Genomic DNA, 22,092 nt, shown 5'->3' with positions numbered 1-22,092 from the left:
TTGGTACAGGAAGACCCAAGCGAGATCCCCGTAAGGAATAGTCCAGTAGCCCGACTTCCAATCAAGTACTTCCTTGTGTGCAGGATTAATTCTAGACCTTTGCGGCTGACCTTCCCTCCTGCTTCTCAAGGACACCACAGCAGGCTTTCGACTTTAGGAACCTGGCAAACTCACATCCAGCAACATTTTTCTGAGCTCACAAAAAACCATCCCAGAAACACTGTCATGCATTTCAGAAAAGGGATGTAAGTGATCAATGAATTGGATTTTGGCAAACCTAAGCTTCTTAGACAGAAACTAGTTTCTCCAGAACCTGTCTCAAAGTTATTCATTTAAAACTCCGATGACAACTCATCTATCATTGGATCTTCCATGATCGATGCCCACCTCAGTCTAACCCCGTGTTTGTTACTTTCCCTGCACTTGCTCCACGCATGCTCTCATTATTGAAAAGACAATCTCTTTGCTTAAGCCCTTATCCCTCTCACTCTAGGCCTATGACTTATTTTCCTATTTTGTAGAACTCTCGCTAATAATCAGTAGACCACATACATTTCTCTCCTCTCACTTTACTTTTAGTAAATATTTATTGGTACTATTTGGTGTAATAGTTGAGCATGTTCAGCAGCTAATGCAAATATTGGTACAGTCGCAGAGGAAAGGCGTGGGAATCTAGAAAAATCAGTCATTGAGAATCCTTTGGAATCCAGTCATTGAGAATTCTATATTTTACATGACATATTCCCATAAGTCAGTATCAACTTAACACTGGGTGACTGGGTACTATTCATTACATGTTTCTCTTATGCCAGTCATAGGTGCTGTGAAGAATATTGAGGTATATATCTTTTTCCTCAGAGAACTTAATATTTAAAGAAAAAAAATAGACATGCATGTCAAAGAAGCATGTTGAAATAAGTGTTAAGTGAAGATTGAAACTGTGTGTTTTACATGCCCTAAGTGTGTTGGTCTGAGTAGACTAGAGAAACAAATCCATGAACATACATATGTGTATAAGGAAGAGGTTTATATACAAGAGTAATTGTACATTAAGAAGACATCCCCACCCAGTCCAGTCCAAGGCCATAGTCCGATATTAGCCCATATGTCCGATACCAATCTATAAAGTCTTCTTCAGACTCACGAAACACATGCAATGGCGCCAAATGCAAAAACGATCACCAGTCAGTTGGTAGAAAGTCTTTGGATCCAGTGGCGTTGTAAGCATCTCAGTGCTGGCAGGGGTTTCTCTGTGGCTTCTCCGGCTGCAGAGGTCTGGTTGCATCCATGTGGCTTGTCTTCTGCCATGTCTCCCAAAGAGTGGCAGAGAGAGAGAGGTGTCTTCTACCTCCAAGGAAGAAGTCCCAGATTTCCCAGAATTCTCAGGAGAAGGCCATGCCCACATAGAAGTCTCATTGGCTATCTCCAGATTGACAACCTAGACTCCAAACCCTACATTCTTAATCCTTAAATTGACAGCAGATTAGGTGAGTACCACACTAAGGAAAAGAGAAGAAAAATAAGAGAGATCACAAAAGAGGTTGCATTTGAATTGAGTCTTGGTGAACAAAAATGATCTTTGATTGCTGATTATTTTCCACACTTCTTGCTACCTCACTCTGTGGTATTCAGTGACACACAATACACCCAATGTGACAGTGTCATCAAGTCAATTCTGATCCATCGGGACCTTAGACGGGGTTTCCGAAGCTCTGCATCTTTACAATAGCAGATAGCCTTATGTTTCTCCTGAGGAGTGGGTGCTGGGCTTGAATAACCGACCTTGTGGGGAGCAGTCTAATGCTTATCCAGCAATGCCACCATGGAAGAAAATCATACCCTTAGAACATGCGTGGTCATCTTCTCCTTTGGTATTCCTCAGCTTCTTCCAAATGTTCAATTACCTCACGGGAGATGATGTCTACATTACCAGCATGACAGTGTCAACACTTTGTGATCACCATATTTATTCACAAATTACATTCCCATGTAAATAATGCGTACACATGCACGCACACACATAGAGCAGGTGGCAATAAGGAAATTATGCAGAAAATCCTGGCATACTATGCCCATGCATTTAACACTCATATGACCTCCCCAGAATGCCTGGCACCCGCATTCGGCAGCCTGAAAATGTTATTTTCAATCACCTCTCTATAATAAAGGAAGAATCGATGGGGAAGGAGTTGTGGATGGAGCTTACTAGTTCTCTGGTCGTAGGAAAAGAAGCAATTGAAGTGACATTTGCGTGGGTAGTTTGTCTCCAAGCCTGAGAGCAATGCGATCCCTTAGGGCAGTGGTTCTCCTCCTTCCTAATGCCACGATCCTTTCGTACAGTTCCTCATGTGTGGTGACCCCCCCAACCATAACATTATTTTTGTTACTACTTCATAACGGTCATTTTGCTACTGTTATGAATCAGGCAACCCCTGGGAAAGGGTCGTTTGCCCCCCCAAAGGGGTCGCAACCCCTTTGAGAACCACTGCCTTATGACCAAGCTGCACCAAGATATGTTTCACCTGAGATGGGCAGAGTCCCTTGGTGCTAGCCCCACCTGAAACCGATGGCAGAACAGTGAGGGTGTGGATGTGCCTTGCCCCGGCCCAGAGGAGGCACCAGACCATCAGTCATAACCATCTTGTCTGAAAAAGGGAGGCACGGCCTCTCTGCACCTGTGGCTCTCACGTCACCTCTTGGCCCCGACACACCCACCCACCAGGGCATCCACAGGTGAGAGGTTCAGACACCTGTGGTGGGCCAATAGGATGTCAGAGGGCTGAAGGAGAGCCGCTGTAGGGAGTTGGCCTGGCCCACTGAGTGACCTCTTCAGCTGGGGTGAGCAGACCAATCGCCCCTTGTATTGGGTCAGCCAACAGAGAGTGCCATTCTGGGCCAGAAATAGCAATGTCTTCCTCCACTGGCGAAGTGGTTTGCTAAGCAGGGAAGGAATTATGCTGAGAGGGATCGGCTGGGGAGGGTCTGCAGCTGGGAGGGAAGCCAACCTCTGAGTCAGCAGGCACCAAGACAGACCCCTAACTTGAAATCTCTTGGAGAAACAAATGACGTCATCAGATGGGGGTGGTGGAGAGGGGGAAGCATTGGTAGAGCAAGCCTCTAAAAATAATGCGTTGGGGTTGTACGGTATGTACACAAGCACAGTACATGCGTTCTGTGCAGAAACATGATACTTCATGGAATCTGGTGTTGCATTTCAAAATAGGATCACTCTTTCTAAAGCTGTCGCAAGACTAGATTTTGCCGATGGCCTACAAAAGACTCCCCATAGAGGCCTTTTTTTAGAAACATGGAGATCTGGAAACCTCAATTTAGAACCCAAGTCACCTGATGTTGGTGGCCGGGTAGCAACATCTCCTACAGTCCAGCTAACTCTGTCCTGAGGTCCTCGGATCAAAGAGAGGCATCAAGTGAGAGAGACCCAGCCAGGACGTGTGGCCGTGCACACTGCTTCCAAATCCCGGCTGCAGCGCCTTCCTCCCTGAACCATGGGATGGGTTTGATGCTCAGCTGAGGCTTTTTGGGTTAAGTGGTGATCAGGACACACGGGCTTCTTACTGGATACTTCCCCCCTCTCCCAGGAGTCTTCATCTCCTGTCTTCTGGCTGGTTGGAATTTCTGGGAAGCAAAGGAAACAACTGGAAACCCCTTCAGTGCCACCTCCTGCAAACGTCAGAACTCAGCAAAGCCTGAACTTTGATGATCAGAGGTCTCTCTAGGCTGACTCCTTCCCCCTCTGGCCCTCCCACCGTGGGACAGATTCAAGGACTGGCCATGGGAATGCCCCCGTGACACACTGCTTTCAAGATCTCAGCACTCACTGCCATGCAGCCGTGCCCTTTGGATGAGGGAAGTCCCACCGTCTCCGGGACTTGGTTTTATGGACGGCTAGCTGGTGTTCAAGGGTGTCCGTTTGCCAAGCATGGCAGCACACAGCTTTAGGAAATGCTGATACAACTGTGGCAATTTCCCCCAATTTGTTCCTGACAAAGGACTCTTCAAAATCGAGTTGGCTCCTTTTCTTCTGTTCGAAAATGCTGGTAAACACGATTAGCCTCATTAACCTCAGTTTCTGTTTCATAACCGAAAATTAGGCTACAATCACTGGCTTGCTGGAAAGCACAGTTGTAATTAGTCTTTAACTGACTGATATGAAAAATCTGCCTCTTCTTTAATTTCACTGACATCTCGAGTGCATAGGAAAACATGTCTGAACTCTCCCACGCTGGCACCCGGGAAGGGAGTAAAGATAAGCCAGGGACTTAAATCCAGAATCTCAAGCTGAGACATGAAAACCGATCTTGGGGCTCACGGAAACCCAAGACGAGTTCAGCTTCTGTCAGAAAGCAGATGAAGAGAAGGTAGATACTGCCAAGTGGATTCCCAATACTGTTCCTAATATGTCCAAAGAACTTAGCTAGTGACATTGAGGCGTCTGCCAGGGGGAAGCAGGTCAAATGATAGGGGTGGTGGGGGGAGGGTGGATATTGGAAAATAAAGACTAGCTTCTTTGACGCAGAAGAAAAATCACTTGTCTCAGGCCTGAAAAATCTATGTGGCTGATCAGCTTTATGAACACTGCCCTTTTGGATGGGCAGACGGAAGCCACATTTCATCAGCAGTCTTGGCACTTGGTTGTTTTTGTTTTGTTTTTTTTCCAATTAAAGCTACCACCCAGAGACTGGGCTTCCTAGACTTGTGATTAAAAAAAGAAAATAGCTGAGGAAAAAGGCTTAATAGTGAGTCTAGAAATGGATAAGCTACTTTGTCATCAACCCTCCAATGGTTCACTACCCACCCCTGCCCAAAGAAAAAGTGCTCAGTGTCGGAAGAAGAGGATGTTTCAGTTCTTTTGACTCAACAGATCATCTGCTGAGATAAAGGGAAAATCATTTGCAGTTGGCCGGCTGGGTCTTTGGGTCTGAGTTTAACAGGGTGCCGCCTGGAGAGCCAGGCTGTGACGGGCCTCCACGTGATGGGTCTCCTCCATCTGGACCAGTCCCTGAGGTGGCGCACCTGGATGCCTGCTCCTCCGGGATGTCTGCCTTTGGGCACACGAGAGATGAATGGTACAGAAATCTGAGTCTAGTGGGATCTTGTGCTTGTGTGTAAGGGGTGGCATATGGAAGAGACATTTCTGCCGTCCCTGGGTGGTGCACATGTTCAAGTACCAGGTAGTTAAGGCAAGGCTGGTGTATCAAATCCAGTCAGACAGGTAACCTTGAAAGAAATGGCTGGGAATGGATTTCCAAGAGGCCCCAGTCCTAAAACCCCTATGAAGCAGTTTGATGCCTAGAGGTTATCGTGGGTTGTAATCTATTCCCTGGCAACTCATGTGTTTGTGTGTGTGTGAGGCTGAAGCATGAAGAACTTCAAATGAAGCCCATGGCATAGTAATGTCCTGAACGAGGTACAGTGAACAGTTGGGTAGTTGCATAATCTGGTGCTCACTTGCGAAGAGGTGGAGTCTAGCCTGTCAATCAGGTCGCAGCTTGATGACCTCATTTGGAGGTGCCATGTAGAAGCCAGACACGAATACACTCTCTGCTTCCTCTTCCTCTACACAAGCCACATGGAGCTACACTAGAGCCCCGGAGCTGGAGGAGCCACGTGAAGAGCCCTGCCAGCACTGAGATACATCCACTGCCACTGGATCCTCAAGAATTTCTACCCACTGACCTGTGATCTTCCTGCATTTGGTGTCATTGCAGGTGTTGCGTGAGTCTGAAGAGGAATTTATAGATTAGTATTGGCTAATATCAGACTTATGGACTTGATCTGGACTGGGCAGGGATGTTTTCTCAGTATACAATTGCTCTTTTAGGTAAAGCTCTTTCTTATACCCATGTAAGTGTCCATGAATTTGTTTCTGTAGTCAAACCCCCCGGACTAACACAGGGGGTCATATCTAACCTTCTCTGTCTTCTCCAGGGCCATGGGGTATGGTCAGGCCTGCCTCCACGCTCCATCCTTCTTCATCTACTGTGATACCAACCTTTCCTCCCCTGACACTTCACTTCTTTGCTGGGTTCGATAGATTTTTGCAATGGCCATACAGAACTCACAGGCAGTTATTGGGGGAGGGGAGGGGTTATTATTGAAGTTAACAGGTTCCCACAGGTCAGGTCAGTAAACTGTAAGGCTACAGTCATTAGTTCCCAGCAACCCCTCTCCTCTGCCATGGTGTCTTCTCGGTGCTGATCTTTTGAATTTCCACGCCACTGTCTGATCTCTGTGGCCGCCATCATTTCTTGGGCATGCTCTTCCAAGTTCCTGTGCTTTCTCTCTCTGCTGCTGCTGCTTCAAAGATGGCTCGTTCTCAGAGCTGGGGGAGTGGGCATGAAAACTGACCGAGTCTTTCTATGAGGGCTGCGCAGGCCCTATAGCACCATTGTGCCTAGTCATGTGGTGGGCATTTCAGAGACTTGGTAGGAGAGTGGTATTAAGGAATTTCACTCCACTCCACTGGGCGTTGAGCGGCATTTGCTGTCGTGGGTCTCTCCACCTTTCCTGTGCTCCTTTGTTCTCTTACCTCCCACTAAGGTTCCTGATTTCTGAGTTGCCCATCCATAGACCGTGGGGGGGTGGGGGGAGGAGGCCCCCTGGCAAGCACACGCTCCAGCTCACAGACTCTGAACCATCTCCATGACTGTGTGGACTCGGGCTGGAGGGCTGTGGGACAGAATCGAGCTGCTCTGTCTCGTTGCCCAAACTGCAAATGAAAAATCTTGCAATTCAAATGGAAGTGATCTGGTGTCACTCCCTGAACCATCTTCCCAAGGCCCATAATAGTGAAATAAAATCGCCACCCAGTGAGGAAATAATCCTGGGTAATAAAATGCCTTTTGTGGAGCACCCAAGGCATTGGGTGCAAACGAAGTAATGAGAGAGGAAATTAATATTATTTTCTCTGCACATCAGAGTGTGTGCTGTGACACTTGGCTGAGCAGCAATATCTCGGCTGATTTTCCTCATTCTCTTCAGCATGTTTATGCCAGAGAAACCAGTCTGTGTGATAAGCAGGTCGGAAGTGGTCATGCCGTTGGGCCAGATGACTGGCTCTCATGACTCTGCAGGTCCTGGTAGAGGATCTGAGATGAGATTTCCGAGTTGAGAATTCACTTAGGAACCACTGCTTTCCAAGCAAGGAGTCCTGCTGGCCCGGTGGTTAAAACGCTCGGCCACTAAACCAAAGGCTGATGGTTTGAACCTCCTAGCTACTCCAAGGGTGAGAAACATGGCAACCTGCTTCTGGGAAGATTTACAACCTGGGAAACCCTAGGGGGCAGTTCTACTCTGCCCTCCAGGGTCGCTGTGAAGCAGAATGGACTCCATTGCAATGATTTGTTATTGTTGCTATTGTTGTTTTGTTGGTATTCTAAAGACTATCCTTGGGTCTCTTACTTGCAGAAACATATCTTTGCCTAGCTCTCTCTCTCTCAATGTATGCCCCATTCTCTGGCCCCACAACCAGGGGGGTTTCTTCATCTTATCCCCTGCTTGATTCAATCAGGCATCACCTAATGGACAAAAAGAAGGACAAGCTAGGGGTGGTTCTGTTGACAAGACCATCAGGGACGGAGGCCTCCCTCCCCCTTCCTCTGGCATTCATTTCTTGCCTGTTTCTTTTGGGTAATTAAACACAGAAAGGTCACCGGCGCCCAGGCAATATTGGGGGGAGTGGGAGGAGGGAGCCTGAAGCAAAAGCCAACAATCAATAGGAGGAAGTCAACACGGTGCTTTTGTTTTTCTTCCAGTTTCTCCAGAAAGAGATTAGTTCTTTATTGATTATTCATATGCCACCTACTTCCCCGAAGCTTTTGAGGCAGTCCCGTTTGATAGTGCCTTGGTAACACCTGCAAGCTCCGGAATTGAATTTTGTGGCCGAGTAACAGCCAGCCAATGTCAAAGTCTGATTTGAGTGCTATACTAAATCCCAATGAAATCTTTAAAAATGGGTTTCAGATAGAGCATCTGTAGTCACCTGTCCTAGTTCTCCATTCCACCAGCCAGTCATATGATCTCTTTCACCCCATTTTTGTTTCTCGCCCTCCTCCGATGCCTGGGTTCAAGCAGCTGTAACAGTAAGATTTAGCTTCTTCCACTTCTTGTACTTGCTTGGCCCAGCCCCGGAAGAGGTGCAACTTGTATTTCCATAAAAGCAGTCGGTCACCAGGTGATTCCCGCTCAGGAAGACTCCCAGGGGCACACATCTCCTAAGGTTTTCACAGAGAGAGATTGCCAGCTGTTTTTAGTGAGGCGTCTCTGGGTGGATTCAAACCTCCAACCTTTTGTTTAGCAACAATGCTGGTTAACCATTAGCACCACCAGGAACTATTCCCATAGCTCCAATACTGAAGGATGGATTCCTGGTAGTGTAACGATTATGTATTGAGCTGTTAACCTCAAGCTCAAGAGTTCAAAACCACCAGCAGCTCCAAGGGAGAAAGATGGTGCTTTCTACTCCTGTAAAGCATTACAATCTAGGAAGCCCACAGGGGCAGTCCTCCCGTGCCCTACAGGGTTGCTCTATGAGTCAGCATTGGCTCAGTGGTAGTGATATTTTTTATTTAAAGCATTTAAGGTGCCCTGAGCCCTGGTGGCGCACTGGTTACACTGTTAGCCACAATCTGCATGGTTGGCAGTTCAAAACTGCCAGCAGCTCCACAGGAGGGAAAAATGGGCTTTCTACTCCCCTACACAGTTACAGTCTCGGCAAGCCCACAGAGGGTCGCTGTGAGTCCACGCTGGCAGTGAGTTTGGTTTCGTCTGGAGTCACAAGGAGCAGCTCTTTCAACGTAGCGGCTCTGACGAAGAATGGCCCTCCCTCAAATCCCTTTGTCTAGCTGACATCATGACCGTGGTGTTTTGAAATTCTTGAGCCTTCTTCAGAAACCAGATTGCTGCCTTTCTGTGAATTTCCCCTGAGCTATCTCACTCCATGGCTTTCCCCCTGCTATGCCTCCATCTTGCCTGCCCCAACCTCTATTGACACTGCCGGCCACAATGCTCTTCATTCTTCTAGGCTACCAGGTGTCTTTGGTCTCAGTGATCAATTAACCATAATAAAATTGAGTAGCCAATAACCAAATCTTAGTAGTGTCATCAGTAAACAATTATTTGTCTCACAAGTTTATAGGTTCAACTACATGGTTCTTAAGCTCTCAGCTGGCTCTCAGACAATTGTGTGTGGTAGGAAGCTTTGCCGAGCGTGGCTGGGTACTCTTACAAGAAGGTAGCCTACAATGGCCTTAGGTAAGACAGCTGGACTTGACTGCACATCGTGTCTCATGCTCTAGCAAGTTCAATTGGTCTAGGTCTCCCTGTGGTGGCAAAGTTCTAGAGAATGAGGAAGGGCACGTGGCCCCTCGGAGAGGGGACCCAGAACTGACGCATGCTCGGTTCTGCAAGTCACAGAGACAACACAATTCAAAGAGTGGTGAACTAGGTTTGACTTTCCCTGGGCTAAATCAAAATCCTATCACAGAGAGCATGGGAAATGTTGGAATCAACCAATCACAATTTATGGACGACTAACATGGAGATCATTTGTGATTGTAGTTTGATTTTTGAGAAGTAGGGAAAAGTGACTATTTGGGTGCATGACTTGTTTCCTTTATTGTTGTTGGGAGCTGTCATGAAATTATGATACATGATTGTTCCACACACGATACAGTGAAGTGCTGCTGGTCCCATTCCATCCCCACGATCGGTACTGGATGGAACCACTGTGATTTGCCGGGCCAAGCTAGATTCCTAGTCCATCTTAGTCTGAAAGCTCCGTTGAAGCTTGTTTAGCAGCATAGCAACATGCAAGCCTCCACGGAGAGAGGGGTGGGGACTGCACATGAAGTGTACTGACTAAAAGTCAAATCAGGTCTCTCACTTGCAAAGTGCGAATTCTACCATTGAACCAGCACTGCCCCCTCTGCTTACTGGACTTCTTAAAGTTGGAAGTCATGCTCATTCAAAGCAAAGCTCTGGTTGCTTTCAAAGGAGGTCGTTTTAAAAACAGAAACATCCACCAAGAAGACAAGACTTTTTTGTTAATTACCACACATAATTTTAAACCTGGAGTAACTTCAAACGTTCATCTATTCTTTCACCCAGTCTTGCGATAGGTGTTGCTATTAAATCCTGTCGAGTTGGCTCTGACTCTTAGGGACCCTTTGTACAAAAAAATCCAAAGCACTGCCCAGCCGTCCTGTAGCCTTCTCACAAATGCTATGTGGGATCCCATTGTTAAAAGCACTGTGTTGACCCATCTCGCTAAGGGCCGTCCTCTTACTCACTGCCTGTCTACTTTACCAAGCATGACAGATTTGTTTTGGTTCTTCGGATTTTTAATAGGTAAGCCATTCTAAGTAGACAGCCAACAATAAAATCGCCTCCAAACACAGAGAACTCACTCCCCCACCGCAGTTCATTGCAAACTGTGCCCTGTCCATGAACCCCAATGCTCAACTAGAATCGTCCTTTTTTTTTTAAGTTCCAGAGAACTGCCATTTTCCCACCTTCCTCTTTGCCTTGTCTTCCTGGTTTCTTGGCATTGTGATTCCATGACACACTCCACTGGTGACAGTGGCTGCTTCCATGATTTCAAACTCTGAGTCTGAGTGCTGAGAATGTGCCAGGCACAGCGTAGGCAGCAGAAACTTGTGTGTTGGATGTATAGTTGCTGGAGGAGACTCGCTCACTGTAGGCTTGCATGGTCCTGTTTCACCAATAGTTTTCGGGGAGAGCAATTATATGATCCTCTTGGGAATTTGGGGTTCTCCGGTGGCCCTTCTTGTCCTTTTTCCTGAGTCCTGCCTTTCAGGAGAGCCAATCAGCTTCAGTCCCTCAGAGTGGTCCCCAGTCTCCATACTCTCAGCTCCTTTCCATTAGCCTTTTCACTCAAAGTCCACTTTTATTTAGTCATTTTATTCTGGCTCATACAACTCCTCACAATCCAAACATACATCAGTTGTGCAAAGCACATTTGTACATTCATTGCCCTCATCATTCTCAAAACACTTGCTCTCCACTTAAGCCCCTGGCATCAGCTCCTCATTTTTCCCCTTCTTCCCCGCTCCCCTCTCCCTCTTGAACCCTTGATAATTTATAAATTATTATTTTGTCATATCTTGCCCTGTCTGACGTCTCCCTTCACCCACTTTTCTGTTGTCCATCCCCCAGAGAGGAGGTTATATGTGGATCACCACTCTCACCACTGGTCCTGAAGAGATCATCAGTCCTGGATTCCCTGTGTTTCCAGTTCCTATCTGTACCAGTGTACATCCTCTGGTCTAGCGAGATTTGTAAGATAGAGTTGGGATCATGATAGTTGGGTGTGGGGAGGAAGCATTTAAGAATTAGAGGAAAGTTCTATGTTTCCTCATTGATACACTGCACCCTGACTGGCTCATCTCCTCCCTGCAACCCTTTGTAAAGGGGATGCCCATTTGCCTCCAGATGGGCAAAATCAACTTTTTAGAGAGTCACAACAAATCCAGTGCATGTGGCAGGTTCTCTTCTGAAAAGAAAGCAACACTGGGTTCTTCATGGATTTGTTCAGGTGGAGGGCTTTCCAATACATAGAAAAGCATTCACTTCATATTCCTGGTTTCAAATGAAGCCTGCTTTTACCACAACTTTCCTGTTAGGATATATTTGAGTTGTTGGTTGACAGAATTCCGTACCAAAAAAGCTCTTTCCCCCTTAGCTTATGATCTTACACTTCTCCTGGTTCCTCCAACAAATAACTCAGGGGAAAAAAAGCCCCCTTTCCCCCCTTCCATTTAGAGAATGGTTTTCAAAGGAAGACACATTTAATCTATAATTCTGTGCATTTTGTTCTTAGTTAACATATAGTACATTATTAACCTCAGTTTGCAATGTAATGCATCTTTGAAATTCACCGAGTCATTTTTCTTTCAGTCTCTTCTCGGGCTATGATGGTAGCTCTGTGGCTTCAACACAAATTTGATGTCTAATTCCATCTGGCCATTTATTTGCCACTATCACCATCTCTCTGTACCAACAACCATAAGCAGTCTGTTCAAACTACTTAAACCAACACATGTAATGCAATTGATGGTACTCCAGCCTTTGTACAATTCAAGGTGGCCTTCCATGGTATGATTTTAAAAATTCCACCTTTCCTGAACTCAAATCAGCCCCAAATTTCATCTTACCTAGCAGACAACGTCCCTCTTCCTCTTTAAAAAAGGTAAGAATGTTCTCTGCTCCAGAGCTGCTTATTCTTCTTCTCATATTTAAACCAAACCAGGTTCATGGACGTGGAGTTAATTCTAACTCATAGGAACCCTACAATGCAGAAGAGAGCTGCCCCCAAAGGTTTCCAAAGCTTTAATCTATGAAGATCACAGATGGCAGCCTTCAGTCTGGATTGAAACTCATTGTAAAGAAAATCAAAATCCTCACCAATTGACCAATAAATCACTTGGAGAAATGGAGAAAAGATGGAAGTTGTCAAGGATTTTATCTTGCCTGAATTCACACACTATTCATGGAAGCAGCAGCCAAGAGATCAAAAACACATCGCTTTGGGTAAATCTGCTGCATAGACCTCTGGAGAATGTCGAAGAGCAAGGAGGTTACTTGAATACTAAGGTGTGCCTGACCCAAGCTAGGGTATCTGCAATTGCCTCAGCTGCATGTGAAAGTTGGACATGGAATAGGAAGCCCGACAAAGAATGGATGGATTTGAAGTATGGTACTGGGGAAGAATAATGGATGTACAAAGACTGCCAGAAGAACAAACAAGTCTGTCTTGGAGGAAATAAAAGCAGACTGCGCCCTAGAAGCAAGGATGGTGAGACTTCATCTCACGGACTTTGGACGTGTGATCAGGAGAGACCGGTCCCTCAAGGGCATCGCACTTGACAAAGTAGAAAAGTGGTGGCGAAAAGGACGTGCCTTGATGAGAAGGGTTGAAACAGTGAGTGTAACAAGAAGCTCAAACCTAGCAATTGGAGGAGGGCACACGAGCTGGCAGTATTTTATTCTTGCTGTGAGTTAGAAACAACTTGACAACACATGACAACAACACTCTCTATGGAAGCAGACTGCCACCTCTTTCTCCCTCAGAAAGGCTGGTGGACTTGAACCGCTGACCTTATGGTTTAGTATGTGAGCATTTAAACCACTGTGCTGCCAGAGCTCTTTCTTTCCAACATGGTCAGGATCTATTTGAAAATGGATACAGTTCCATGTTAAGAATGGTTCCTCCCCGCTCCCACTACCATGACTCGAATTCGACCTTGCAAGTCTGGCTAGACCAGAGGATGTACACTGGTACAGATAGGAACTGAAAATACAGGGAATCCAGGGTGGATGAGCCCTACAGGACCAGTGGTGTGAGTGGTGATACTGGGAGGGTAGAGGGAGAATGGGTAGGAAAGAGGGAACCGATTACAAGGAACTATATGTGACTTCCTCCTTGGGGGACAGACAACCGAAAAGTGGGTGAAGGGAGACGTCGGACAGGGCAAGATAGGACAAAATACCCATTTATAAACTATCAAGGGCTCATGAGGGAGGGGGGAGCGGGGAGGGAGGGGAAAATGAGGACCTAATGTTGGGGGTTTAAGTGGAGAGAAAATGTTTTGAGAATGATGAGTGAGAATGATGTACAAATGCACTTTACACAATTGATGTGTGTATGGATTGTGATAACAGTTGTATGCGCCCCTAATAAAATGTAAAAAAAAAAACTGGCTAGAAATCATTCTACCAGGGTGCACAATCTGTAGCAAATTTCTGCAAAGGAGACTGTTTTTCCAAGATCCATTTGGATTAAAAAGACTAAAGGCCAACACTATCTGGGCAAAGTGGGAATGGTGTCAGGCCACATCATCCAAGGATAATTGAATACAGGGTTCTGGTCTTCATCATGAATCTTTTCTTCTGCAATAAATGTAAACATACATACTAGGCTGCCTTCAGTAGATATGAGGCAGAAAATAACTTTTCCATCACTCCTGAAAACCCACCCTGTTCACCGTTGTCCCTTCTGGTCAAATCTTCTACAAGATCCTGTGCTCATGTGGGCACTCACTTTAGGTAATAACATGTGTAGAAGAGCCCAGTGATGACATGTTAAAGCCCCATATAAAGAAAGCTTCCCCCACCTCTAGCTGGAGCCTGCCTCATGCTTGCCAAGGTATGGTAGAGGCCGGAGAGGACATGATCCTTGAGAGAACTGGTCCTGGGTGAGAGAGGCTAAGAGGACTATTATTGTCTGGATTGATAGTTTCTGGGTGCAGCAGAGGTGACAATACTGATTCCTTTGCTGCCTATTGGTTCTCAGCCAACAGTGTCTGTGTATCAGTTCCTCCCTGGTCACAGGGAAAAGATGAGTCAGTCAGGGTGCAGTATAGCACTGATGAAACACTCAACTTTCCTCAGCAGCAGTGAGTTTGGGTTTTTCTTTTGGGTTGACTGGGTGTATAGTAGTAGCTCATTGAAACTCTATGACTTTTAGGCATTTGTGTACTAGTCCCTAGAAACTCTAGTATAGTACTTGTGTGTTGGGCTGCTAACCACAAGGTCAGCAGTTCATAACCACCAGCTACTCCATAGGAGAAAATGCGGACTTTCTAATCACATAAAGAGTTACGGTCTTGGAAAAACAGAGTGGCAGATCTTCCCTGTCCTACAGGGTTGCTATGAGTAGGAATCCACTTGATGGCAATGAGTTTGGTATTATTCACCTTCCTTGGACAACTTGGAGTAGGGTCATAGCTGAATATTTAGCAAAACAAGTAATCTCTTCAACCAGCATCTCTGGCACCTATTGGAATCTAATGTTCAAGCCTTGGCTGACATTTAGAGAAGTGGAAGTAGACCATCATTTCCTATTAGAACATCTATTCTGTGTAATTTAATGCACTCAAGTAGTTTGGGTCCATTTTACCCAACCAGCTTCCATCTCCAGACTGCGACCATGACCCTCATCATAAGCAAACACCATCCTCATTCCCACAACTCTCCCTCGGGAAGGGGCTGCCTCTCCAGAGATGTGATTTGCAGAGCTTCGGGGCAGGGCTGTGTTTGCCTTTGTTTAGGTCACATTTTTATTCTTGCTGTCTGAGTTCTGATTTGTCCCAAAGCAGACCCTGGTACAAGGGTTTGGGCACAAGTGGTTTCTTTAGGAGGAGTTCCCAGGGAGCATTACATGGGAGTGGAGAAGGACAACGAGGAATGGGGAGATCAGTAAACCACGTGTTATTCAGAGGGTTACAGTGGTCGGCACCTGCTTCTCTGTCATGCTGGGGCCTCTAAGAGACTGTGAAACCTCTCAGAATCATCCCTACTGAGGGGTGCGTGGGGATGCTGCGGTGTTTATCTGCCATCTGTCATCCTTAGGACTGAGGGTCACTCCAGAGCATTAACTGTCAGCATTCTGATCGCCGTGCATCCTGGATGAGAGCACCCTCACAACTAGGCGCTTCCTGAAACAGAGCTGCGGGGGGCCGTCAGGTGAGCAGGAACTGCCTGCAGGAGCTTTTAAGGTTGACTGTGAGAGTCCAGGTGGGCTCTCAGGATGATTGCTACATCGGAATACTGAGACAATATCATTTGAAACCTATACTCCGGCCATGTGGTCAGAGTACTTAGAGGGGAAAATAGAGCAGGGAATGCATTTCATAATGGGTTGGGGGTTCTGATCACATTTCTGGACATTGATTAGGAGTTCCACAGAAACAACTCACAGGGTTAAACTGCCAGCTAAAACCTTTGTGGCATTTCCCCCCTCTAAAATGTTTTAAAGTGGAATCTAAACATAGTGCTTTGCTTTGTCATGGTTTATTCCTGTGGCAGTGGCGGAGATTTTGCCTAATAACGCAAGCCTTGCTCCCCTTTTCCTTGGCTGTCTCTGTCCCTTAAGAGAAGCCTTGATTCTGCAGACAGTTAAAACATTTACTCAGCAACTGCTATGTGATTACAGTGCCTGGGTGGTCCAAAATGGAAAACAGCCTTGGCTTCCAATGGAAAGGTTGACAGTTCAGGTCCACCTAGAGAGGCCTTGAAATCATGATTGCCATGAGATGGATTTCTGAGAACTCAGCCATTGAAAATGGGGAGGAGATGAGTCACTCAGGGTGCAGGGTAGCAACGATGAAACATATAACTTTCCTCTAGTTCTTAAATGCTTCCTCCCACCACTATCATGATCCCAATTCTACCTTACAAATCTGGCTAGACCAGAGGATGTACATTGGTACAGGTAGCAACTGGAAACACAGGGAATCCAGGATAGATGACTCCTTCAGGACCAGTGGTGAGAGTGGCGATGCCTGGAGGGTGGAGGGAATGTGGGGTAGAAAGGGGGAACTGATTACAAGAATCTGGGTATTGCCTCCTTCCTGGGGGAGGGACAGCAGAGAAGAGGGCGGGGGGAGACGTCGGACAGTGTAACTTATGACAAAACTATAATAAATTGTAAATTATGAAGGGTTCATGAGGGAGGCGGGGTGGGAAGGGAGGGGAAAAATGAGCAACTGATTTTAAGGGCTGAGGTGGAGGGCAAATGTTTTGAGAATGATGAGGGCAGCGAATGTACATATGTGCTTGACACAATGGATGGATGGATGGATTGTGATGAGAATTGTACGAGCCCCCAATCAAGTACAGTAATTTAAAAAAAAAGAAAAAGAAATGCCTGCAAACTCAAAAAAACTAAACAAACAAACAAAAAAAAGAAAATCTAAGTCAATCACATTCTACTTTGACACTCATGGGGTCACCAGGACTTGGGGTCAAACTGATAGCCACTGCCTGGGTCTATTGTCTCTGTATGTTTGCAGCTGCCCTTTCATGAAGTACTGCGGATCCAAAGACGCATGCCCTCAGTCTACACAAGGTACAAGGCGTGTCTTCTCAGCAGGCACATGGTGGGCCACCGGGATGTGGCTCAACACTGGATGTCCATCTGCTGACTGAGAAAGACGCGGAAGAGACTCCCTGCTTGTCTTTAGGACGCCATCGTAAGGGAGTGTATTGCTCTTTGTTTTCCCTGCCCCTTTGGTACACTGGGTTGTGGTTTTCCCAAACACTGGGCTCTCACATTCCAGGTAGGATCCCCTTTATGCCATCTACTACCTGTATTCCCTTCCTTATACTAGGTGTCACTTTTATTTACTTATTTTTTTCCTTCCTGAACTTTATAGTTCTGTCTCCTGTCTGACAGCCTTTTCCATGAACCCTGGGGCACCGAATTTATTTCGATTTTCTGGCATCTTACTTTCTAACACCAATAAATAACCCAACTATCTTCGCGAGCCCCTGCTGACCTTTTGCCTCTTATCAGCCGGACATAGTTTTATTTTGTCTTTCATTTTTACATTATCTCCGCTTTGTTCCTCTGGGTTGGCTTTCTTTCCCAGTTTTGTTCTCCAATCATACTGCTTGGGTTTCCTAGGTAACCTCTCTCCCTTCTTTCCCCTTGCAAAGCCCTACCCGGGTTCTGGGTCCCTCCTCCCTCTGGTCCTTTCTAACCACTCAGCAGGAGTGTGCAGCCCTGAGCTGCTCAGGTCCCAGCTACACATGACTAACCTTCGGTGCCCTCCTCCTCCTCCTCAACTCCCCCTTCATTTGAATCTACAGAAAATAGAACACATCTTCACCTTGTCACCTCGTTGTGAGTCCCCAGCACCCACATATTGGATTGTGCTAGTGGACGCTCCCATTGCAATGGCTTTTGCTGGACGATGTATTGAGGGAGCTTGGTGGTATCTGAAGGTGCCTCTTCAGACACTGCATCCCAATATCCTCCTCATACATGCAACCATCCTCCATACGAACTTCTTTCATTTTTCATGTGACAGTGTTGTGTCATGCCAAGGGCTTTTAAAACACACTTTATTTAGACCCAGAAAATACGCTAGAATTGTATTAAAATCTCCAAATAGTCTTGACTTAGAGCCCCATTCAAGCTTTGTTAAATGTCCTAGCAAGAGGCTGCAAGCCTGGATCAAATGTTGTCAGTCTCGGCAATCCTTTCATCTGGACCAGGTCCTCGGCCTTCCCTGACGCCCATGCTCTGACATTGTTGAGGATTGTAGGTTACTCGTTTTTCTGAATGACCATTAATGTGGGTGTGTTGGATGTTTCCTTTGCTAAGACCTCTCTGTAGCTTTTGTGCTGGGCATATCACACTTTCATTGCTCTTTCCATTGCTTCCTCGACGGGGAAACCTTCTCGGTTTCTCCTGCTGTGACCTTGGGTGGTGTGATGAAGATGGTGTCTGGCTGCTATATTCTTGTGAAGTTATTTTTGTCTTTGTAATGAATCAGTATGTTGTCGAGGATATGTGAAAACTATCTCAAACCTTCTTCTAGTCCAAATTTCCCTGTGATTTGTAGGCACCCTGCAATATGCTTCTTACCAGAATCGTTACTATGGGGATTGCCAAATGGTGGTTTTCCAATACCATAATTTTTTTTCACATTGTGGGTTGAATTTCATTCATGCTCTTCCCATCTATTCACTCATTCACTCATTGTGTCTCATCAGTGTAGACTGCCATTGCTCTCCATTCTAAAGACCAGCCAGTGACACAGTATATATTGTGAAACATATATTTTCATTTATTATCCGACCAATTGGAATGCCCTCTAACATTATTTTGAGACCCAATTTATTCCAATTTGACCCATGGCAAGCCCTCTTTTCTGTGGACCTTTGACATGTTCCCATCATGTGGAATAAGCCAGAGATGTAAAGGACTTATACAAGGAAAGTGATTGCTATAAGAGATTAAAAATACTTAAATAGAAAAAAAAGAAAAGAAAAGCCTTTGCAATGTACTTCCATTAAGATTACAGTCATATTTACAAGTCCTCCAGCAGTAGATGAGAGTTCCTGTCTCCCCACAGACCAGAGGATGTACACTGGTACAGATAGGAACTGGAAACACAGGGAATCCAGGGCAGATGATCCCTTCAGGACCAGTGGGTGAGTGGCGATACTGGGAGGGTAGAGGGAGAGTGGGTTGGAAAGAGGGAACAGATTACAAGGAACTATGTGACCTCCTCCTTGGGGGATGGACAACAGAAGAGTGGGTGAAGGGAGATGTTGGACAAGGCAAGATATGACAAAATAATAATTTATAAATTATCAAGTGCTCATGAGGGAGGGGAAAGTGGGGAGGGTGGGGAAAAAATGAGGACCTGATGCAGGGGGCTTAAGTGGAGAGCAAATGTTTTGAGAATGAGGAAGGCAATGAATGCACAAATGTGCTTTACACAATTGATGCATGTATGGATTGTGATAAGAGTCATATGAGCCCCTAATAAAACAATTTAAAAAAAAGAGTTAATAGTCTCAGAAACCCACAGAGGCAGTTCTACTGACCTATATAGTCACTAGGAATCGGCATCAACTCCATAACGGAGCTTTATGATCTGTTTCCAATTTGTTCTGGGTTTTAAAATATTTTCTGCTTTTCTTTTAAAGTTTTTATGTTTTACTTTGTTCTTGATAGGTTTTTTGTTTTAAATGTTTTTCTCTATATGAAATCTAGGATAGGAAAATCTATAGACAGTAATCACATTAATGGTTCCTTGGGGCATGGAGAGGAGGTTGGGAGGAATTGGGGAGCTAATACCAGTGTAATAATGAAGAAAATGTTCCAAAATGGATTGTGGTGATGATTATAAATGTTTCTTGATGCATTTGAACGATTGAATTGTATGATGTGAATTATATACCAATAAAACTGTTAAAAAAGATTACAATCATATCAGGCAGAGGCCATTGTGATTGTGATTGTGCTGGATTGAACTCTATACTCAGCCAGTTGACCTCCCTAAAGACCCGACCTGAGTGGGTTCTGGGTGCAAGTATCTCTTACTTGTTCCATGACAGAAATGTCTTCCCCGGCTTTTTTAATATTGATGGGGGTCTTTTCTTTCTTCCTCCTTATTAGTATTTCTGTGTTTATATTTTTATTTTGTCCTTACCACCTTATTTTGATTTTGTTTTTCATTGTTCCTGCTGAGTTTCCCAGTTTGTGAAGCACAGGAGTAGTGGGTCCATAGTGATAATAACTGATCCAAGGGTTTATAGGGGCTGTAGGGGTAATAGGGAGGTAAAGGGGATTTGGGGATTTGGGGATTTGGGGAGTAAACGATGAAGGGGCAGGGGGAGGGAGCTCAAGAACTAATTGTGATTGCACAGCTCATTTTACAGGTGATTTAATCATGCGCTGGGTGGGGTGTTCTAAAATTGATCTAATGATTGTACAATTCTTCTTAATATGATTGAATGGTTGAACTATTAAATTTCATGCTATGTAAATTATGGGACAATAGAATTGTTGGAGGAAAAAAAGATTACAAAAGAAAACTCTATGTAGTAGTTCTACTCTGTAACATAAGGAGTCACCATGAGTCAAAATCAACTCAGTACCAATGGGTAAATGCCTTGGATGATTTCCCTAACTGCAGTCACCTCTGCTCTGTGGCTCCAGCTCTTGCCACCTAGGCTCACAGTGATTGCAGATCCCCTGAGTTGATCCAGCACCTTGCCTCCAGACATAACCCTTCCTCCTTTCCTTTTGTCTACATATGATAGTGTCTTCCTGTAGTTGATAATATCAGGACTATCTCATCATCTCCTAATTGACACTCTGCTCCTCCATCACTTAGATTACCAATTCCCTGCATTGAATTCTCTCTGCTAGAAACACCTGAACAGGTTAGTGGTTTCCTAGCTAGACTCTGATTTATTCACACATCAGACCACTACAGATTCTCTTGCTTTTTTCTTGCTCCTTCGCCTTGCTCTATCTTTATTGGGGGATACTTAGTTCAAGCACCAAGAACCCATTAAAACTAGTTCAGACAAAAGAGGGAAGTTATTGGAAGGATAAATGTGCAACACACATTACTCACAGGCAAGAAATCTTGCTAGAAATCATGAGAGTAAGGTTAGAAGCTGCCTCCTCTTTATCCTTTATTTCTACAGAGCATAGTAAACATGATAGAGTGTTACAATGCCAATTCTACACGACTTCTCCAACCCAGGAATGAACATCAACTAACTAGATCTCTGTTCCTTTATGTCTTATGAACAAGCCCAGCTTGTCTAAGTCATCAAATCTCCTTTAATCGGTTGTTACTGGGAGTGGGGTGTAGACAAGCTCATATGCTCCACTGCTTCCTCATTGGGAGAACTAGAATAACTTCTTGGAGCAAAGGGCATAGAAAGGACAGAACTCAATCAGTGAACCCACAAAAAGTCTATACTTAATGTGGACTCTGTTTTTCTGAAAATGTGATATGCTAATGTTATAGAGGAAATGCTCCTAATTTAGGAGTCATAAATGCAGGAAAGGTATAATTTTAAAAAATCATAGCTGAGCTAGCAAAGAGTTAAGGTGACATTGGGACTCAGAAATAAAAGGTTCCTCTAGGAATGGGCAAGAGAAGGAAATCAATCGTCTTATGGGTGAATACACAGTATTAGCATTCGTGACATTCTATTACATATGTTGGGAAATGGAAGTGTATTAATCTATTTTGTTAAACATGCACATTTGTATATGTGATTTATTTAAGGGAATAAATTAAATTATTTTATTGTGCATAATAGGAAAAACTTCTAACTATTAGTCCCTTATTAACCAAAGTCTAGTTCTATAAACAAAAATATACTTTATTTTTATGATTGCTGTTACAATTTTTTTTTTATTTAAGCAACAATGACAACAGCATGCACAGCTGCAAATCTTCAGGTTGTTTCTACTCTAATATGACATTTCTTTACTGGGTGAGTGCTATAAAATACCTCCTTCTCTTTACTGCTGTGGGAGAAGGTTACTATAAATTTTCTTGTCTGATGAAATGAAATTAATCAATGAGACTGTTCCTCATTACTCAAAGGGCTTGGCTCTATAATAATTTTCCATCTTGCATCACCAAGCATCTCATCTGGCTATAGCAGTTATGGATGAAATGAATCCACTTACTTTTTCATTGCTTAATGTTCCAAGTGAATCTTCTAGGCAAGGATGTGTTCGTGGGCCGGGGGTCCCGCTGAGAACCACACCCCATTGGTCTTTTT

Source organism: Echinops telfairi, unplaced genomic scaffold, assembly GCF_000313985.2.
Source record: "Echinops telfairi isolate 266 unplaced genomic scaffold, ASM31398v2 ScPeMD7_8;HRSCAF=38, whole genome shotgun sequence".
In the NCBI taxonomy this organism is placed as follows: Eukaryota; Metazoa; Chordata; class Mammalia; order Afrosoricida; family Tenrecidae; genus Echinops; species Echinops telfairi.
Note: the sequence above shows the minus strand (reverse complement) of the source record.